Raw genomic sequence first — 19,046 nt, 5'->3', positions numbered from 1 at the left:
CCGATTCAGTGTATCACAGGGCTGCATTGTTTTTTTTGTTTTGTATAAACTTTGATGTGTACAAAACATACAGTTCATTCATGGCGCTGTACAGTGGCGCGATGCACTGTGCTGTACAGTGCCAGGCGATTCTGTTTAATGTGTTGCGATAAAATGCAGCATGTCTGCATTTTAGCGCAGCTCTAGGTTGTGTTGCAGTGTGAATGGGACACATAGAAAACAATTGTTTCCTGTGTGTCCTTGCAGCGGCAGATTTTTTTTACAATGCGGTAAAACATCTGTAACCGCACACTATGTGAATTCAGCCTAATAACTCTGATGCCTGTAATGGAACAACCGCTCTCTGACATCAAAGACTGCATACTAGTAATGGGACATTCAAGCAGAGTTTTTGAAGCTAAACTACAGGGGAAAAAAAAAACAGCTATAGGTTTAATCTAGCTGCATGACTCACAAGAGATAATTGCTTAAACATGGCTGATACGGCTGTTACAAAATGCTGTCCTGCTGCCTAGTCTTGCAGGGTGAATCACTTCTTACAAGCTACGTTGGATCTTCTTAGAACTACAAAGGTACCTGGCATGCGAGCTTTCACAAACACATTACATAATGGCTTCATATATATTCATTACATTTTTCTGTAATGTATATTTTCATAACAAAGTTAAAAGTTGGAATGTTGGAAATTTTAAGAAAACTATCACAGTAAAATGTTTAAACTGAAGATCCCTTACATGACAAAAAAAAATTTAACTTCTTAAACAAAAGATCATTAGATGGCAAAAATAATATTTGTCTCAGACTACAATTATTCTGTCAGGGACAAAGCTGGGCTACTGGACTAATGTCAAAAGGTAGAAAATCGGCTGCTGAAGTTCAGCACTTATGTCATGACAATACATGAAGAAAACTTGTGGCGCTGCTCCAAGCCAGGAGACGGAAAAGATTACCCCGCCAGTATGCGGTAGAAGGAAGCTGGTGTCCCAGGTGTGCTTCCAGAGGCTCCAAGCATGCAAAAAAGAACGGACGCCGTTCTAACCAGCCCAATGAGTCCGAGTGAGTATGTGAGACGGCCTTAACTGCTGCTCCAGCCATACCCTCTGGTGAGTTTTGCCCCACCCACTGGGGGGAACTTGATCACAAAGGTATGACTTATGTCATGACAGTTACACTTCATGCCTCATCAAAAAGTCAATATATAGCCAGAATCAATACATTATTGGAATTTATCAAAACTGGAGAAGACAGAGTCTGGAGCAGATGTGCATGGCAACCAATCAATCTGCTTCTATATTTAGCTTGTTCAGTTAAAACAGTATTAAAAAACGCAAAAACAAAAATGTAATATAATGCAGATAAAAAAATTCTTAGATGTGATGGCTGTAGTCATTTTATTTTTAGGCTTTTTTTTACCTTATTTTCACCTGGTGATGCTGTAGGCAAGTTATTTTTACATTAAACTATGTTATAACTTCTTTTAATAGACCAAATTGTCCAGCAAAAGTGGAAGTTAGGGAGTGGAGAACCACTTACCACTGCCAGGGGAGCACACAATGGTCAGCTTAGCTTCATTTATATAAAATCTTAATCCCAAAAAAAAAAAAAAAAAATCTACTGTAACTGCTTAAAAAGTGTTAACTGGAGGTCAGCTTTAAGCCTAGGTTCACGCTACGAATCGCATAGGAACCACACCACATTCCTGTGCAATTCATGTGATTCAGTGCCATGCGGCTTGAATGGGCTCACATCCCACCAAAGTAGTGCATGAACCAATTTTAGAAATTCACTGCAACCAGATTGCATGGTAATTTTGTGTCATGCCATCCGTTGCAGGCAAGTGCACTACATTTGCGACCTGTGTACAGGGTGTCATTAACATTGCACTGACACCCACCGTAGATTGCAAGGGCAATGCGATTTGAACGCAGTGCAAGAGATGCACAGATCGCATGTTTCCTGCACCACGCTCTAGTGTGAATCGAGGTTCAGTTATTAGCCGATGTAAATCTGACACTACCTTCTCCCCAGATTGACAATGCTGCTGCTGTCCAAGGGTGTCACTGTTCCTCCATGCAGAGTGGAGCCACCTTATGACAAGAAGTATGTTACTGGCAGGGTCACCAGCTAAAAATAAAAGGCAAAAGAGCCTAAAAAAGACGACTAATGCAGCTGTTACATTTAGAGTGGTAGTAAACCTTCACATATACCCAGTGAAGTGACTGGCCTCAGGTGATACAGAGATGAAGCAAATCCTCCTACATAAGTTTTACCTGTTTATCTGCAGCACTCTATTCTCTTGGAGTCAGGAAAACTTGTCAGAAGTGACTAATGCTTATAGCAGAGGAACAAAGCAGCAGATAGAAGTAACACTTAGTGCTCTGGATTGAGACAAGTATGCACTATAGAAGGATTTGTTCAGATTGGGCAGCACAGTGGCTAAATGGTTAGCACTTCCGCCCTTCGTACTAGGGTCATTGATTCAAATCCCAACCACGGCACCACTTGCCTGGAGTTTGCATGTCCTCCCTTTGTCTGCGTGGGTTTCCTCCGGGTACTCCAGTTTCCTCCCACACGCCAAAGACAGGTGGGTTAATTGGCTCCTGTCTAAATTGGCCCTAGTGTGTGAATGTAAATTAGGGACCTTAGATTGTACACCCCTTGAGGGTTAGGGACTGATGTGAATGTACAATATATATGTAAAGCGCTGCGTAAACTGATGGCGCTATATAAGTACCTGTAATAAATAAAAATAAATATTACAGGTCTAAAACAACCACTTTAACGACTGATAAGTTGCAAGAGATTACATTTTTGTTTTGGGGTTTATACGGTTTTAAGCTTTGAAAATGGAGTAAAGATGATTGGTTACTATGCATAGCTGCTACAGATTCTGGCTCTTCCAGTTTTGATACATTCCCCTCAAAGCTGTGTTGCCTGAAACAGAATCCGAACACCCAAGTAAGGCTAGGTTCACTGTGTAGGGTGGTTGTGGGTGCAGGAATCGCAGCTGTTCCCGCATCCACAACCACCCACAGTCTAAATGTGCTGCTTTGTTGAGACACACGGGGCTGACACCCCCACAGTGCATTTGCGGGTATGGGAACCACAGGAAAATAGCATGGTGCAAAAACACCATGAGATTTTCCTGCAGCTGAGTTTTAAAAAGAAGCAAGCACCTTTTTTGTGGGAAACACAGGCACAGCAGCTCATTCAAATGAATGGACTGCCATGCCCATGCAAACTAAAGCTGCAAATCCACACAAGTATGAATCTAGTGTTAGGGAGGTAAATGATGTCAGTTGAAGCAAACTTTAAAAATGAGACAGTAAAGTAAAGTAAAAACAATTTCCAATGTCTGCTTTTTAATTCCTACTAACGAACAAAATTACTGTTCACCATCTGCAACGGTTTTCAAACAATGTTTTATTTAGGGTTCACTGAGACATTGGGGGTTAATTACTAAAACTGAAGAGTGCAAGATGTGGGGCAACTCCGCACAGAAACCAATCAGCTTCCAGGTTTTATTGCCAAAGCCTAATTGAACAAGCTGAGGTTAGGAACTAATTGGCTACCATAAACAGCTACACCAGATTTAGTAAATCTACCACTACTTGTTTTGTGGTATTGCATGTGAAGTGTGTTGGTGAACTCTAGTGCTATTCATTAACATGTGATGGTGATGTTCTGCCAACCCCACCTCCATATGATCAGTGGAGACTCATTACTTCAAATCAAATTTTAATCATCGGTAAACATTTCTGGTGCATGACCCTTTGTAGGCATCCACACCTTACATACATCCTTTCTATAACTGGCTAAGAGCTCCTGACAACAATAGCCAATTACAAGCTGGTACCTAGTAATGTTCTCCCTTGGAGGGTTTTAACCACTTCCCATCCGGCCCATGTACATAAACGGCCAGACGGGAGCAGTGCAGGAGCGGGTTGCTGTTCATAAACAGCGCCCGCATTTTCAGCCTGAGCGCACACCCTGGGAGCGCACAGCACCACGATCGTTGCCCGCAGGACACAGCGGAACACCGATCGCTGTACGGGACCTCTGTGTGAGCTCCCGATCATGTGATCACTGATTGGCCAATCAATGATCACATGAATAGTAAGCAAGATGTTACTTCTTAGCAGTTTACAGATGCTCCAGTCCTGCTATAGCAACTTTGCACCAGCAAGACGTATGCTTGTTACCCAGCGGTAGATGCAGGATCCTGCAGTGGTGGCATTTGGACTCAGGCCTGCTAACATCTCCCTATAGTGCAGTTTTCAGTGACGAGAAGGAATGGAAATAGCCATGGTGCAGACATGGACTGTGTGGTAGCAGGATTACTAATAGATTCAGCACTCTTGCTAAGCATGCAATGTGACTATCTACCCATATTTAAAGTGTTACTAAACCCACAACAATAAAATCAGTCTGTATATGTAGTAAAGCATGCTTGTTATACTCACTGTGGAACCTAAGGGGTTAACCCTCTGCATTGTGTAAAAAGGCTGTTTGATCCTGACTCCACTGATCCTCCCCTTCTTCCAGTGTCCACCTCTTACATCCTGATAAGACAGTGTGGAGTCACTCTGCACATTCTCAGTTTGGTGTGTATCGCTAGAGATTTTTTTTTTATTTCTTGGGAGAGTGCACGTGATCAGCACAGGGCCAATCAGAGGTCAGGGGTTCTGCACCCTCCTAGAGCAGAAAGAAAACTCCTCCTACAAGCTTTAACGTGCTCTGCTGGACTTTGATAGAAGTCACAAGACTGCTCTAACTGCTGATGAGAAAAGGAATTTAACAGTTTATATTTACTAAAATAATTGCACTTCCATGTTGTGTGTACTGTGGGAGACCAGATATAGTGAATGCAAGTCCTGGGTTTAGTAACACTTGAAATATCTCATCTGTCCCAAAAGTGTTAACATCCTGCTCCACACATCTGATTATATGACTGTAGCTATTGTTCTACAGCAGAGTGATGGAAGCTACATTTTACAGCACTACAATAACGATTATACTGCACAGAGCAGAATCTAATGTTTACATATCTAACACAATGCAAAAACATCCTTAGACCTGATCAATTAACAGAGCAAAGCAAAATATATGAAAGTCCAATGAAATTAGAGAAGATGAGGCAATGAGGGGAGAAATAATGGGTACGAGAGGACTTGTTTTTGTTTTTACACTAGTGGTAATAAAACCAACTATTTTTATTTTATTGCATAAAATGGGCTAACTGGTAAAAACAGGTATTGCATAATTCAGTTTATTCCCTCAAATTTCTTTTTCTTGATATCAAAATAGACACCCTATTAAAAAAACAAAATCATATATCCCCAACCATAAAACTGATCTACAAAAAAAAAAAAAAAATCTAAATAAACATAAAACCATGACTCCCACCATCTCCTAACCATTCTGTATATAAAGTACAGCCTATTCTAAATTAAGCTTGAATGATCTAAGTGAACTATAAAGAATAATTTCTCCACAATGCTTGCAGCCACAGAGGTGAATGAGGGTTTAATGCTTGTACGGATCATGTTAACACTTCATATTGTACAGAGAAGAAGCTAAATGATTTGTTTGATTGCACTGTTACATGACAATCCACAGCACCTCTTCTGGTAATGGAGACCAGGGATTGCTGCTGTTCCTCGCATCACGTTGCCGCCCCTCCTTTGTGACATTACAACACTGCTGCTTTAATAGTTAAAGTAGAACTATAGCCAAAACTTTCTTCATTTTAAATAGAGCAAAGCAATACAATGCAGTGTACTGGAGCTGACAGGGGAGAGATCTGTATTGTTTACATACAGACCTCTCCCCCATCAGTGATACTTGGCGATCGCCAGTGGGGAATCCACTTGCCGGGACATGGTGATCGACAGCTTAAGCCGCCAATGGCGGTGCGGGTAGGAAAATGCAAAATCACCTATGTATACGTGATTTTGCACAGCCCTGCCGCCCTGTAGCAGTATTTCTGCTATAGAGCGGAGGGCAAGCGGTTAAATACAACCTATACCCCCCCCATTGGAAATCACTCTGCATGCTGATATGAAATCAGCATACACTGATTTTTATGGCTTTTTATTTGCAATGGCTGGTTGTCCCACTTTTTGGTTTCTGGAAGCACCAGGATGTAACCTCACAGATGCACCTGGCGAACATCCTGTCACATGTTCCAGGAGGCTACTCCAGGAAGTAAAGGGAAATGGATCAATCTGCCTTTAGTGAAATTAGCCAACGTGAGAAGAATGGGGAGGAATAGCAAAATAACGTACACAAGGAATAAAAAGCATGCAATTCTATTAGTATCTGTATGTAACTGCTTATGTTGTAATTTTTATAAGGCTTTCTCTATTAAAAGGCATTTGAAAGCTTGGCCAATTAGATTGCCCCATGCTATGCAAGGACAATGAAATGCCTGAAGTGTTGCATGAAAATTGTGAAAACTACTTAAAGAACAAGTTCACTTTTCAGGCAAAAGTAATAAATGCACATTTTTTTGTAGGTAAAAAAATGTGCACTTAATTTTTTTGTCCAAAGGAGCCTGGAAAGCATTGCACTAGAGATCAGTAGATCACTGATGCGCATGCAGGTCTCCTGCAGATCTGTCAGAATATCTGCTTGCCACACGGGATGTACGACCAAGCAGATATTCTGACAGGAAACTTCAGTGAACTACCACGGTGCTCCACAGCGCTGTGGCAGTTCACTGAAAACTACAAGCCATCAGCCGTTAAGGCTGTCAGGACTTGCAGTTAATTCAGTCATGGAAGTCCGTGAATAAAAGATACGGCCGTGTGGGCAGAGCCACGCTGTTTTCAAATCTGACAGATAGTACAGGGAGAAGTTTTCCCGTACTGTCAGAGGAAGGGGGGGGTGGCGAGCGCAGCTGCAGCAATGGGAACATGTTACATGTTCCACCCTAAAAACCGGGTGGAACATGTAACATGTTCCCAACAGTGAAATTATCCTTTAAACAAAGTGGAACCACATATACATATATGTACAATAAAACCCCTGCAAAAGACTAAAATATTTCTGTGATTCCACTATTTTCTAAATTTACCACCACCATGTACATCCATGAATTTACATAATGTTATAAATAAAATAAAATGTCCATGTGAAAAAAGAAAAAAAAATCAAGTCCCCTTGAAAGTGTAACTCAAATCCACACTTCTTGAAGATTCCCGTGATCACCTCCACCGGGATAGATGTACTCTTACCAACTATATTTGACCCACTGGGGTTTATTTACTAAAGCTGGTTCACTCAGAATCTGGTGCATCTGTGCATGGTAGCCAGTCATCTTCTAACCTCAGCTTGTTCAATTAAGCTTTAGCAACAAAACCTGGAAGCTGATTAGTTTCTATGCAGAAGTGCACAAGATTCTGAGAGAACCAGCTTTAGTAAATAAACCCTATATCTAGAGAAGTCAGAAAGCATTTGTGTAGAATGTATCCTAGATACAAAACTATCCACTTCCAGGCTCGTAACATCCCTTCAGGAAGGAGAAAAATGTGCCCAAAAGGTTACTTCAGTCAACACTCGGACTCCCTCTAACTCCAATCACAGATGATATCCAAATATGTATAGCGCAACAAATACCAAAAATGCATGGCAAAAGACCAAAAACCAGACTTCAGCATTTTATTTTTTTTTTAATGCAGCGCAAGTTCGTTAGCACCTACTGTACCTGTGTATTATGGTGTCAACCTAAATGAATGGCAACACACAGGTCTGAGGCCTGGTTCACACCTATGCATGTTACAATTTGCTGGGAGAAAAAATGTCCCTGACCCTAGCCAAAGATGCATCGGCTGAAAACACAGATATGAATGTGCCCCATAGAAAACCACGTTAAGTGGACTGTGGTGAGTTTCTGCAAAAAGCACTAAAAAACGCACAGGTGTGAACCAGGCCTAAGGGACCTAAAGACTGGCTGCTTAGGTAAGGCCATAGTATTAGGAGTATTGAAAATCAAGTGATTACAAGCATTAAGCAGTAATCTCATTCTGCAACTAAAGGAAAGGTACAACAAACTGTAAATTATCTGCGAGCATAGTTTATACAGCACATCACCACAATAATGCAGATCTTCATACTCATTATAAAAATAAGTGATGGTACAGCTGTACAACTTCTTTAAAAATCATTGACTCACAGCTCACAAAATAGAATGTTTGCTGACATCATTTTTGATCCTTCCATGACGTCTTGCACCCGCTCCATTGGTTAAGGACTGAAGAACACTTTTGTTCTGCACTATATTAACATGCACAATAAATATTTTTTTGAATGGCACCGCACTGCACTAGGACATCACAGCTCTAGCAGATGTGTTGCAACACACAGAAATGTACATTATGGTGTACAGTCCCTTGGCAAATGCCTCATGTCCTTCTCAGTGCAAAAACCACAGACACAGCAGGTAAGTATAACAAAGTTTGGTATTAAAAAAAATGGCTTTAATATCACTTTAAATTGAATGGGCTGCCCCATGCGCGACAAAGGCAGCAAAGTAGTGCAAGCACCTTTTTGGGCTTTGTGCATTTTATTTAAACCACTCATCTACACTGCTCAAAAAAAAAAAAAGGAACACTTCTTAATCAGAGTATAGCATCAAGTCAATGAAATTCCTGGGATATTGATCTGGTCAGTTCAGTAGCAGAGGGGGTTGTTAATCAGTTTTAGCTGCTTTGGTGTTAATGAAATTAACAGGTGCACTAGATGGGCAACAATGAGGAGAGCTGGACAGGGCCATAGATGGTCTTTAACCCATCAGCAGGATCGGTATCTACTTCTTTGTGCAAGGACGAAATGGATGAGCACTGCCAGAGCCCTACAAAACGACCTCCAGCAGGCCAGTGGTGTGAATGTCTCTGACCAATCAGAAACAGACTTCATGAGGATGGCCTGAGGGCCCGACGTCCTCTAATGGGCCCTGTGCTAACTGCCCGGCACCATAGAGCTCGATTGGCATTTGCCATTGAGCACCAGAATTGGCAGGTCCGCCACTGGCTCCCTGTGCTTTTCACAGATGAGAGCAGGTTCACCCTGAGTACATGTGACAGACGAGAAAGGCTCTGGAGAAGCCATGGAGCATGTCATGCTGCCTGTAACATTGTTCAGCATGAACATTTTGGTGGTGCGTCAGTGATAGTCTGGGGAGGCATATCATGGAAAGATGCAAGGACCTCTACAGGATAGACAATGGCACCCTTACTGCCATTAGTTATCGGGATGAAATCCTTGGACCCATTCTCAGAACCTTCGTTGGTGCAGTGGGTCCTGGGTTCCTCCTGGTGCATGACAATGCCCGGCCTCATGTGGCGAGAGTATGCAGGAAGTTCCTGGAGGATTAAGGAATCGATACCACTGAATAGCCCCCATGCTCGCCTAAACCCAAATCCAATAGAACACCTCTGGGATATCATGTTTCGATCCATCCGACGCCGCCAGGTTGCACCTCAGACTGTCCAGGAACTCAGTGATGCCTAGTCCAGAACTGGGAGGAAATACCCCAGGACACTATGCATCATCTCATTAGAAGCATGCCCCAACGTTGTCAGGCATGCATGCAAGCACGTGGGGGCCATACAAACTACTGAGTACCATTTTGAGTTGCTCCAATGAAGTTTCAGCAAAATGGACTAGTCTGCTGCATCATTTTTTCACTTTGATTTTTGGGGTGTCTTTGAATTCAGTCCTCTGTAGGCTGATAATTTTCATTTCCATCAAACGATGGGGCATCCTTGCGTATCTAACACATTACTCAGTCTATATCAGTATAGATATCCAGCATATTATTCCTCATTGAGATCTGATGTGTTTTCAAAGTGTTCCTTTAATTATTTTGAGTAGTGTATTTTGCCACCACTAAGGTTCTATGAACAATGAATGGAACCACAAGCACGGCATGCATTTTTGATGTGTGTTCACGAAACTATACTATAGAGACTACAGTGGGAATGCAGTCTAAAGCCCCTTCCACAAGGGGTGGACTCAATTTAGATCACCAGGGAATCTGACTGCTAATTCCCAGCTGATCAGAGTAGAGCGGGTAGATGAGTCAACTGTGCCTGCTTAGTTTATGCAGAGCAAACACAGATAGAGTCCCCCTCTGTTCTATGGGCAGCTGGGTGTAAAAGGACTCTGCTGTCCATTTACACCCATCTACCCTTCAAGCCGACTCTAGACAGAAGGATTCCCTTCCTATGTTTTGGTTTTTTTTTTAGCAGACCAGATTGGAAGTAGGCATGTGTAAATGGCCACAAGTCTGTTTACACCCGCTGGTCCATAGGGAAGAATGGAGAGTCCCATCAGGTCTACCTAAAAAATAGCCAGGTGGCACCAAACGGACGCTTTGTGTGACCCCCCTCACTTTAAGGTGAAATCCACTCACTTCCTACCATGTTCCATGGACAGCAAGTATTGGAAAATTCCAACATTTGCAATATCGCATTTATTAGCAAGGTATGTTGACATTGCATTCAGAACAATGGCACTGAATTGCACTGCTGCATGTTACCACAAAGTGTGAATGAGCCCTTACACTTTATATTCAAAGCCAAAATTTTTTTTAGTTTTGAAGAGAGAACAGGATGGTTGAAACTTCTCTCAGGCTTTTGGGGTTTTTTACTGTCCATGTCTTATTGGGGAGAATTATTTTCACTTTCTCTACGATGAAAAAAAAAAAAAAAAAAAATAGAAAAAGTAAGGGGAGATCTCTCCAAAAGAAGGGAAATCCTCTTACCCTAGGTTCACACCTAAGCGTTTTATGCTGCGTTTTGTAGAAACGCAGTACAGTCCATTTAACGTGATTTCCTATGGGGCATGTGCACATCTGCCCGTTTTCACCCAGTGCGTTTTTTGGGAAAGGGTCAGGGACTTTTTTGAATGCAAAAAGTTGCATTTTTGGTTCTATAGACTTCAATAGAAATGCTGCAGAAAAGCATGTATTGCGTTTTAAATCTGCCACAAGAAACAAAAAAAAAAACAAATAAAGAATTGAAAAATAAATAAATAAATGCAAAATGTGGTAAAAACTCAATGCAGAAAGGGCTCAAACGCAACCTGCATGGGTGTGAACCTAGCCTTAAAGGATAAGTTCATCTTTGGAACATGTTCTATGTTCCATCCGTTTTTATGGATGAACATGAAACACATTCCCATAGCCGCAGCCATGCCCACCGCCCCCTCTGACAGATAGTAAGGGAAGAAGTTTCCCCGTACTGTCAGATTTGATAACAGTGTGGCCGTGAGGGGCTCCGCCCACATGGCCGTGTCACTCAGTGTTCTGTGAATAAATGCCTACAAGTCCCGACAGCCTTAGCAGCTGTGAGATTGTAGTTTTCAATTAACTAAGACGACGCTGTGGAGTGCCGTGGTTGTTGATTGAAGCTTCCTGTCAGAATATCTGCTTACTCGTACATCCCGTACGGCAAGAAGATATGACAGGTCTGCAGGAGACCTGCATGGCATCAGTGATCTACTGATCGCTAGTGCAATGCTTTCCAGGCTCCTTTGGACAATAATAAATGTACATTTTTTTACATGCAAAAAAATGTGCATTTAATATTTTTGTCCGAAATGTGAACGTATCCTTTAAGCCTTGTTCACACAGACAGTAAAAAATGGGCAGTTCACACGTGTGTTACAGCGCCCGACTGCCTGCCAAAAGCCCAACAAACCAGCTGGAAGTCGTTGTACACATGTCATGGCTGTGATGGTTAGCTTTTCAACACATTTAACTCAGTTTATCGAGTATGACAGGTGTGCACTGCCTGTCTAAATTCATCCGAAGTAAGCAAGACCATGCCTCAACCACAAGCCAAAAACACTTGTTTTGTGATTATGGTGCATTAGTTCCACGTAAGATTATTTGGCATTAAAAAAAATGAGGCAGCTGCTGTGTGAACTCAGCCTTAGGGCTCATTCACATGCGAAGTTGGGAGGCTGTAAAACCAGGTAGTTCAGCCACAGTGTTCAGGCAGGTTGGGGTGGGGGGGGTGTATGTGGTAAAACTAGCTCAACTATCTGGTTTTACAGCCTCTCAACTTCGCATGTGAATGAGCCCTACCTCTGAGTTCACACAACAGCAGCAGGCTCTGAAAAGCACAGGTCACTTTTCAGGGGATAGTAAAGCAGCAGTTCCCAGGAATTCACATAAGGATACTGCTGCCTCCTGAATATTTTTTTTTTTATGCCAAATGATGATTTTTTATGAAACTAATGCACCGCAACCACAAAACAAGTGTTGTGAGTCCACACAACAGCGACAGCCTCTAAAAAGGACACCACCCAGCAACATGTGTACAGCTGTGTTATTGTTCAGAAAGGTTGGGGGGAGGTAAAACTAACATACAGCTGTACACATGTTGCTGCTGCTATGCGAGGCCAACAAAAAGTATGGGTGTGGGTTTTTTTAAAATCATATTTAACTTGGTGGATGCAGCATCAATCCCATGCTGACACTGTCCCCCACCGGCTCTAAGGGTGAGAACTGAAAGATCAGACACCGCTGTTCGCTCTGCCGCCCCCCCCAGCACTTACTGGAGCGCTGGGCTGAGGAGAGAAAGGGAGCACTTGGCTCAGCCTCTCAGCGGATCACTGACAGGCTGAGCCAGGTTCCAGTCCAGACATCTGAATGGATCTTGACTTGAGGGCCAGTTCACACCACAAAAATGCACTCCAGATGCATTCCGGATACATTTTTACTTATGGTTCATGCAACACTCCATTCCGGTGAAGTTTTGATGCTGTTTGCCATGTTCCAGCACAGTCCTGTGCAGAAAGAAAATGCAGTACAGTTCTACTGTATGCAGTATGTTCTATTTTTTTTCTGCACTGGAAACTGACTGCACTAGTCTGAACTAGAGCCATTGGAATACATGGAAAACACTGTGCATGCATTTTTAATACAGAAAGAAAACGCACTGGACTGCATCTAGTGTGAACTTGCTCTAAGGGCCGGTTCACACTACAGAAATGCAGTCCAGATGCATTTTGTATGTGTTTCTCCATACGCATTTTTGATGTGTTCAAGGGCATTTTTTTTATGCATTCCAGTTCATTTTTCCCCCTCTTTTTCTTCAATTTAAATAGGAACATGTTCATTCCAGTGCATTTTTGGTGCTTTCCACCACGTTCCAGTAGAGTTCTGTGCAGGAAAAATGCAGCCTGTTCTACTTTTTTTCTACAACCGGAACGCACTGGAACTGCAAGCACTGATGTGAACTATGACATCGACAACCATATAACCTACTTTCTGTACATTTTGAATGCAGGAAAAAAAAAAAAAAAAAAAAAAGAACTGAAATGCATGTAATGTGAACTGGCCCTAAAAGTCAGGATCTTTTCCCAACCTGAACAGGCTGAGTGGTGTCAGCTGACAGCAGACTTTAGCCCGCTGTCTGCTGAAAACAGGTCATAGGAGTACAGAACAAAGAGCTTTGCCTGTACTTCTCCTTTAACCTCCCTTGTGGTAATCCCGAGTGTGGCTCTGGGTTAATTTTCATTACTAAAAGAAGTAACCCCGAGCCATACTCAGGATTAAACTGTAGTGTAACTTACCTTGTCTCTGCGATGCCCCGATGTCCTCCAACCGATGCCGGCATCCGTCTTCTGGGTTCCCTTCCCTGCAAGCGCCACAACGCAGAGCGGAACCGGCAGGAGATTCAAAAAAGTAGAAACATAACACACACAATACATTGTAATCTGATAGGATTACATTACTGTATCAAACCATTTCACCTCAGTTTTGTCCCTTGTGCTTTGTCCAGTGCACTGCCTGCACTTTTTTTGTCGTGATTGTGACGCCGGACTTTGCGCAGTCCCACGTTTCAAAATTTTTCATACCCGGGATGTTTACTGAACCAATATGCAGTGTCTAGCAATATTGCAGGCTTGTTTGGACAAATTTCAGTGTTTTGGTTTGATTTCATTATTGAATTAAATGTATTATATTATTTTTTATACTATAATTTATGATTTCGTGTTTCAAACTTTATCATACCCAGGATGTTTACTGGACAGATTTAAGTGAACTATTCCTAAGAATTACAGGTCTACAATATAAAACACCACATTTCCATACAAAACAATGTACCGATTTGACATTAAAAATATTGGCATAATCAGACTGCCAGGGAGGTTAAATTGGATCTGTGTGCCAAGAACTAAAAATGAGTGGACAGGCAGGATTCTGAATGCAGAAAAGTCATGCTTTGTCTCTTCTGCGTGAAAGTTACTTGCCTGCCCGCCCCTGTACAGTAAGCTGCGCACACGCAATTCATCGCACAAATTCAGCAAAGCCGCAGGAGTGACATCATCTTGGCCTGAGCAATGAGATTGGCTGGCAAACAAGACCAGGGAGCTGGTTGCCTAGAAAATGTCAGTGGCTGGTGGGGAGCTCCAGGATGCCGCATCGCTGTTCCGAAGGCGAGTATAGTTCAGCTTTAAACAGCATGTCTCTTTCACAAGTAATGCACTTCTATGGGGACCATGCTATAAATGTGATTGCGGTGCTGTAGTATGGCAAGTATTGGGTTAAATCAGGCAATGATCAGGTGACCTAATGCCTATCAGACAGGCTCAGATCGCTTTTCAGAGGAGCAGAAGCATCTACCACACTTGTGGTGACAGCTGCTCCTGTGACAACACAACCTGTTGGAGCTTCCCTCACTATTGGTCCAGGTGAAATGTCCCCGGCAGAGACACGGACAGCAATAACAAACCCTCCCCCTTTCCTGTATACTGAGACTGGGGGTGGACTGTTAGCCATCGCTAGGACACCCCACTTCCTCGTAGTATCAGGGAGTCAGGTGATACCATGCAGGTCTCCCACATTCCAGCACATTACCTGCACCCCCGGCTTCCTCCTCCAGGCTCTGTGTCCCCTACGTGACGGTGGCCCCGGCTAATGAGACGGGAAGCAGCTGCAACTCGAATTACACCAGGCACAGCCCGCAACTCATCTCCATATCCACCTCCTTCTCCTACATTCAAACCGGCCCGCCCACGTCACTTCCGCCATGCTAACCCCTCCCAGTCATCCCTCTCTCGGGCCCGCCCGCAATGGGCGAAACATGCGAAGACCGGAGGGCTTATAAAGGGGGCGCGGCTGGAACTGAGGCAGTTGTGATACATGTGATACCTTTGTCTGGTGTGCTCGGCCCATGGCTTCAATGCTTGCTGAGTCACTGACCCCCAATTCAGATCAGGAAAGTCAATGTGCAGTTAGATATCTGATGATGGAAACCATCAGTGGGGAAAATTACATAGTGCCCCATCATTGGTGTCAGTGGGAGGAATAGCGCCCCATCATTGGTGTCAGTGTGAGGAATAGCGCCCCATCATTGGTGTCAGTGTGAGGAATAGCGCCCCATCATTGGTGTCAGTGTGAGGAATAGCGCCCCATCATTGGTGTCAGTGTGAGGAATAGCGCCCCATCATTGGTGTCAGTGGGAGGAATAGCGCCCCCTCATTGGTGTCAGTGTGAGGAATAGCGCCCCCTCATTGGTGTCAGTGGGAGGAATAGCGCCCCCTCATTGGTGTCAGTGTGAGGAATAGCGCCCCCTCATTGGTGTCAGTGGGAGGAATAGCACCCCCTCATTGATGTCAGTGTGAGGAATAGCGCCCCCTCATTGGTGTCAGTGGGAGGAATAGCACCCCCCTCATTGGTGTCAGTGGGAGGTATAGCAGCCCCCTCATTGGTGTCAGTGTGAGGAATAGCACCCCCTCATTGATGTCAGTGTGAGGAATAGCGCCCCCTCATTGGTGTCAGTGGGAGGAATAGCACCCCCCTCATTGGTGTCAGTGGGAGGTATAGCAGCCCCCTCATTGGTGTCAGTGTGAGGAATAGCACCCCCTCATTGATGTCAGTGTGAGGAATAGCGCCCCATCATTGGTGTCAGTGGGAGGAATAGCAGCCCCATCCTTGGTGTCAGTAGGAGGAATGCAGCCCCATCCTTGGTGTCAGTGGGAGGTATAGTGCCCCATCATTGGTCTCGGGGAGGAATAGCATCCCCTCATTGGCATCAGTGGGAGGTATAGTGTCCCCTCATTGGTGTCAGTGGGAGGAATAGCACCCCATTATTGGTAGCAGTGGGAGGAATAGAGCCCCCTCATTGGTGTCAGTGGGAGGAATAGCGCCGCATCATTGGTGTCAGTGAAAGGAATAGCGCCCCATCATTGGTGTCAGTGGGAGGAATTTTGGACAATTTCATGTTCCACACTTTGTGGAAACAATTTGGGGATGGCCCCTTCCTGTTCCAACATGACTGTGCACCAGTGCACAAAGCAAGGTCCATAAAGACATGGATGAGCGAGTTTGGGGTGGAGGAACTTCACTGGCCTGTACAGAGTCCTGACCTCAACTCAATAGAACACCTTTGGGATGAATTAGAGTGGAGACTGTGAGCCAGGCCTTCTTGTCTGACATCAGTGGCTGACCTCACAAATGCACTTCTGGAAGAATGGTCAAACATCCCCATAGACACACTCCTAAACCTTGTGGACAGCCAAGGAAGGCAAAAAAACCCCCAGCAAAGCATGTACGTCTAAAGGCAGGTGTCCCAATACTTATGGCAATATAGTGTATATTGCTATGGGAGACAGACAGTGCCAGAAGCAACCCCCTTGCTGCTAGATGACACCCCACCTGTCACAGGTACTACACTTAATGAAAGGCTGCTTGTATTGGTTGTTAGGCTTCTGTTACCCTTGGCAACCACTTGCTTGTACTCCACACTGCATTAACTACTGCAGAGCTGTCTCCATACCCCAATGTGCTTTGCTGACCTGAGCTGCAGACTGTGTAGTGTGCCCATTACTTGAACACAACCCTTTTGGATAACTTCAGACCAGGCATGGCAAAGTTTTGAGGCTTTTCTTGTGGACCTTAACATAACAGGCAAACAGTCTTTTCTTAACCACTTGCCCTATGGAAGATTTACCCCTCTTCCTGACCAGGCCATATTTTGCTATTCGGCACTGTGCTACTTCTACTGGTAATTGCACGATCAGGCAACACTGTATCCAAACAAAATTTATGTCCTTTTTTCACACAAATAGAGCTTTTTTTTGGTGGTATTTGAACACCTTTGGGTTTTTTACTTTTTGCACTAAAAACAAAAAAAGACTGCATGCTACATGTCGTTGGTAAAAAAAAAAATTCCAAAAAGTGTATATTAATTGATTTTTCTGAAAGTTATAGCTACAAACTATGGTATAGATACTGCAATCTATACCATTTTTTGCTATATGCGCTGTGCTAGTTTAACTGACAATTGTGCGATCATGCAATCCCACAAATAGAGCTTTCTTTTAGTGGTATTTGATCACCTTTATTTTATATTTTTTTGTGCTATAAACAATTTTTTTTTAAAAAAAAACATTTTCTCATTTCTGTTATGAAAAATATCCAATAAACTCAAATTTCGGCATAGATTTAGGCCAAAATGTGTTTTGATACATGTCTTTGGTAAACTGTATATTGATTGATTTGTGTGAAAGTTATAGCATCTACAAACTATGCTATAGATAATGGAATTTACACAGCTTTTACTTTCTGACAGCCCATCACATTTCTTGAGGTGCTAAAATGCCAGGATAGTACAAACACCCCTAAAATGACCCCTTTTCAGAAAGTAGACACCCTAAGCTATTTTCTGAGAGGCATGTTGAGTCCATTAGAGATTTTTATTTTACACATATTTAGAATATAACAAAAAAAAATTATTTTAATACACAAAGTTGCAAAATATATTATACTACTTCTCCTGAGTATGGGGCTACCACATGTGTGAGACTTTTTGGGAGCCTAGCCGCATACAGGAGCCCAAAATCCAATGAGCCTTTTGAAAGCCTGATGGTACATAAATTCAGTATTTCACTTCCACACTACCTATCACAGTTTCAGAGGCTCTGAAAATCCAGGATAGCACAATCACCCCCCCCCCCCCTCCCCAAATGCCCTTTTTTGGAAAGTAGACACCCCAGAATATTTGCCGAGAGGCATATTGAATCCATGGAATATTTTATTTTTTACCACAAGTATATTGCTCACACATGCCATGGGTAAAGGTGGAATCACATCCCAAAATAAGTTCTGCTACTTCTCCCAAGTATGGAGATACTACATGTGTGAGACTTTTTGGGAGCCTAGCCACCTAGCCGCCTAGCCAGCTGTCATATTGTAAAAACTTGTGGAAAAAAATAAATTCTTCAATTGACTCAACATGCCTCTCAGCAAGTAGCTTGGGGTGTCTGCTTTCCAAAGAGGAGAGGGGGGGTTGTTATCTTGGCATTTTATGCCAAGACCAAACCTTTTTGACACTTTTTGCTAGAAAATTATTTTGAACCCCCAAACATTATATATTTGTAAAGCAGACACCCTATAGAATAAAATTTTGGGTGTTGCAACAGCGCAGCAATTTTTTTTTTAAAAATACAGTTTTTTAAATTTTAATGCAGAAATACACAATATCTTGGCCAATTTTGTATATAAACAATGATGTTATGCCGGGTAAATAGATAACCAACATGACGTGCTTTAAAACTGGGCACACCCAGTGCAACGACGACAAACTACATACATTTTTAATATCCATAGGTGACGCTTTAAAAGACTTTACAGGCTACCACTTTAGATTTACAGATTTCTAGTGCTAGAATTACTGCCTTCAATCTTACGTTCATGACAAAACCTCACATGCATGGTGAAACCGCCGATTACATACCAACAAGGGGCCAATGCTCCTTGTTGGTATGTAATGCAGTTGCGTGCGAGCGTGGGGGGGGGGCGAGGGTGCTTTAATATTTTTTTTACACTGTCCCTTTCATTTTTTATGGGGTCACTTTTATTGTTATCATAGGGAATGTAAATATCCCCTGTAATAGCAGAAAGCAGTGACAGGTACTCTTTTCTGAGAAATATGGGGTCTGTTAGACTCTAGATATCTCCTCTGCCCGTAAATCATCTGCTCTCACCAAGATCGGCGTTATCAGATGCTTTCCCAATTTAAAAATGG

At 43.0% G+C, this 19,046-nt stretch overlaps 1 protein-coding gene across 1 annotated transcript in view; it reads right to left on the bottom strand.

Annotated features, from left to right (window-relative positions):
- KATNA1 (katanin catalytic subunit A1) overlaps positions 1 to 15,033 on the bottom strand; it is a 71,264-nt gene extending 56,231 nt beyond the window's left edge. Inside the window, exon 1 of the mRNA XM_089668617.1 lies at positions 14,876 to 15,033. The gene's annotated coding sequence lies outside the window, so the exon portion shown is untranslated. The remainder of the gene's footprint in view (positions 1 to 14,875) is intronic.
- Positions 15,034 to 19,046: the final 4,013 nt, after the last annotated feature.

This window comes from Staurois parvus, unplaced genomic scaffold, assembly GCF_062004578.1.
Source record: "Staurois parvus isolate SC_StPar_1 unplaced genomic scaffold, SC_StPar_1.0 ptg000059l, whole genome shotgun sequence".
NCBI classification, from domain to species: Eukaryota; Metazoa; Chordata; class Amphibia; order Anura; family Ranidae; genus Staurois; species Staurois parvus.
This window is presented reverse-complemented; position numbering and strand designations above follow the sequence as displayed.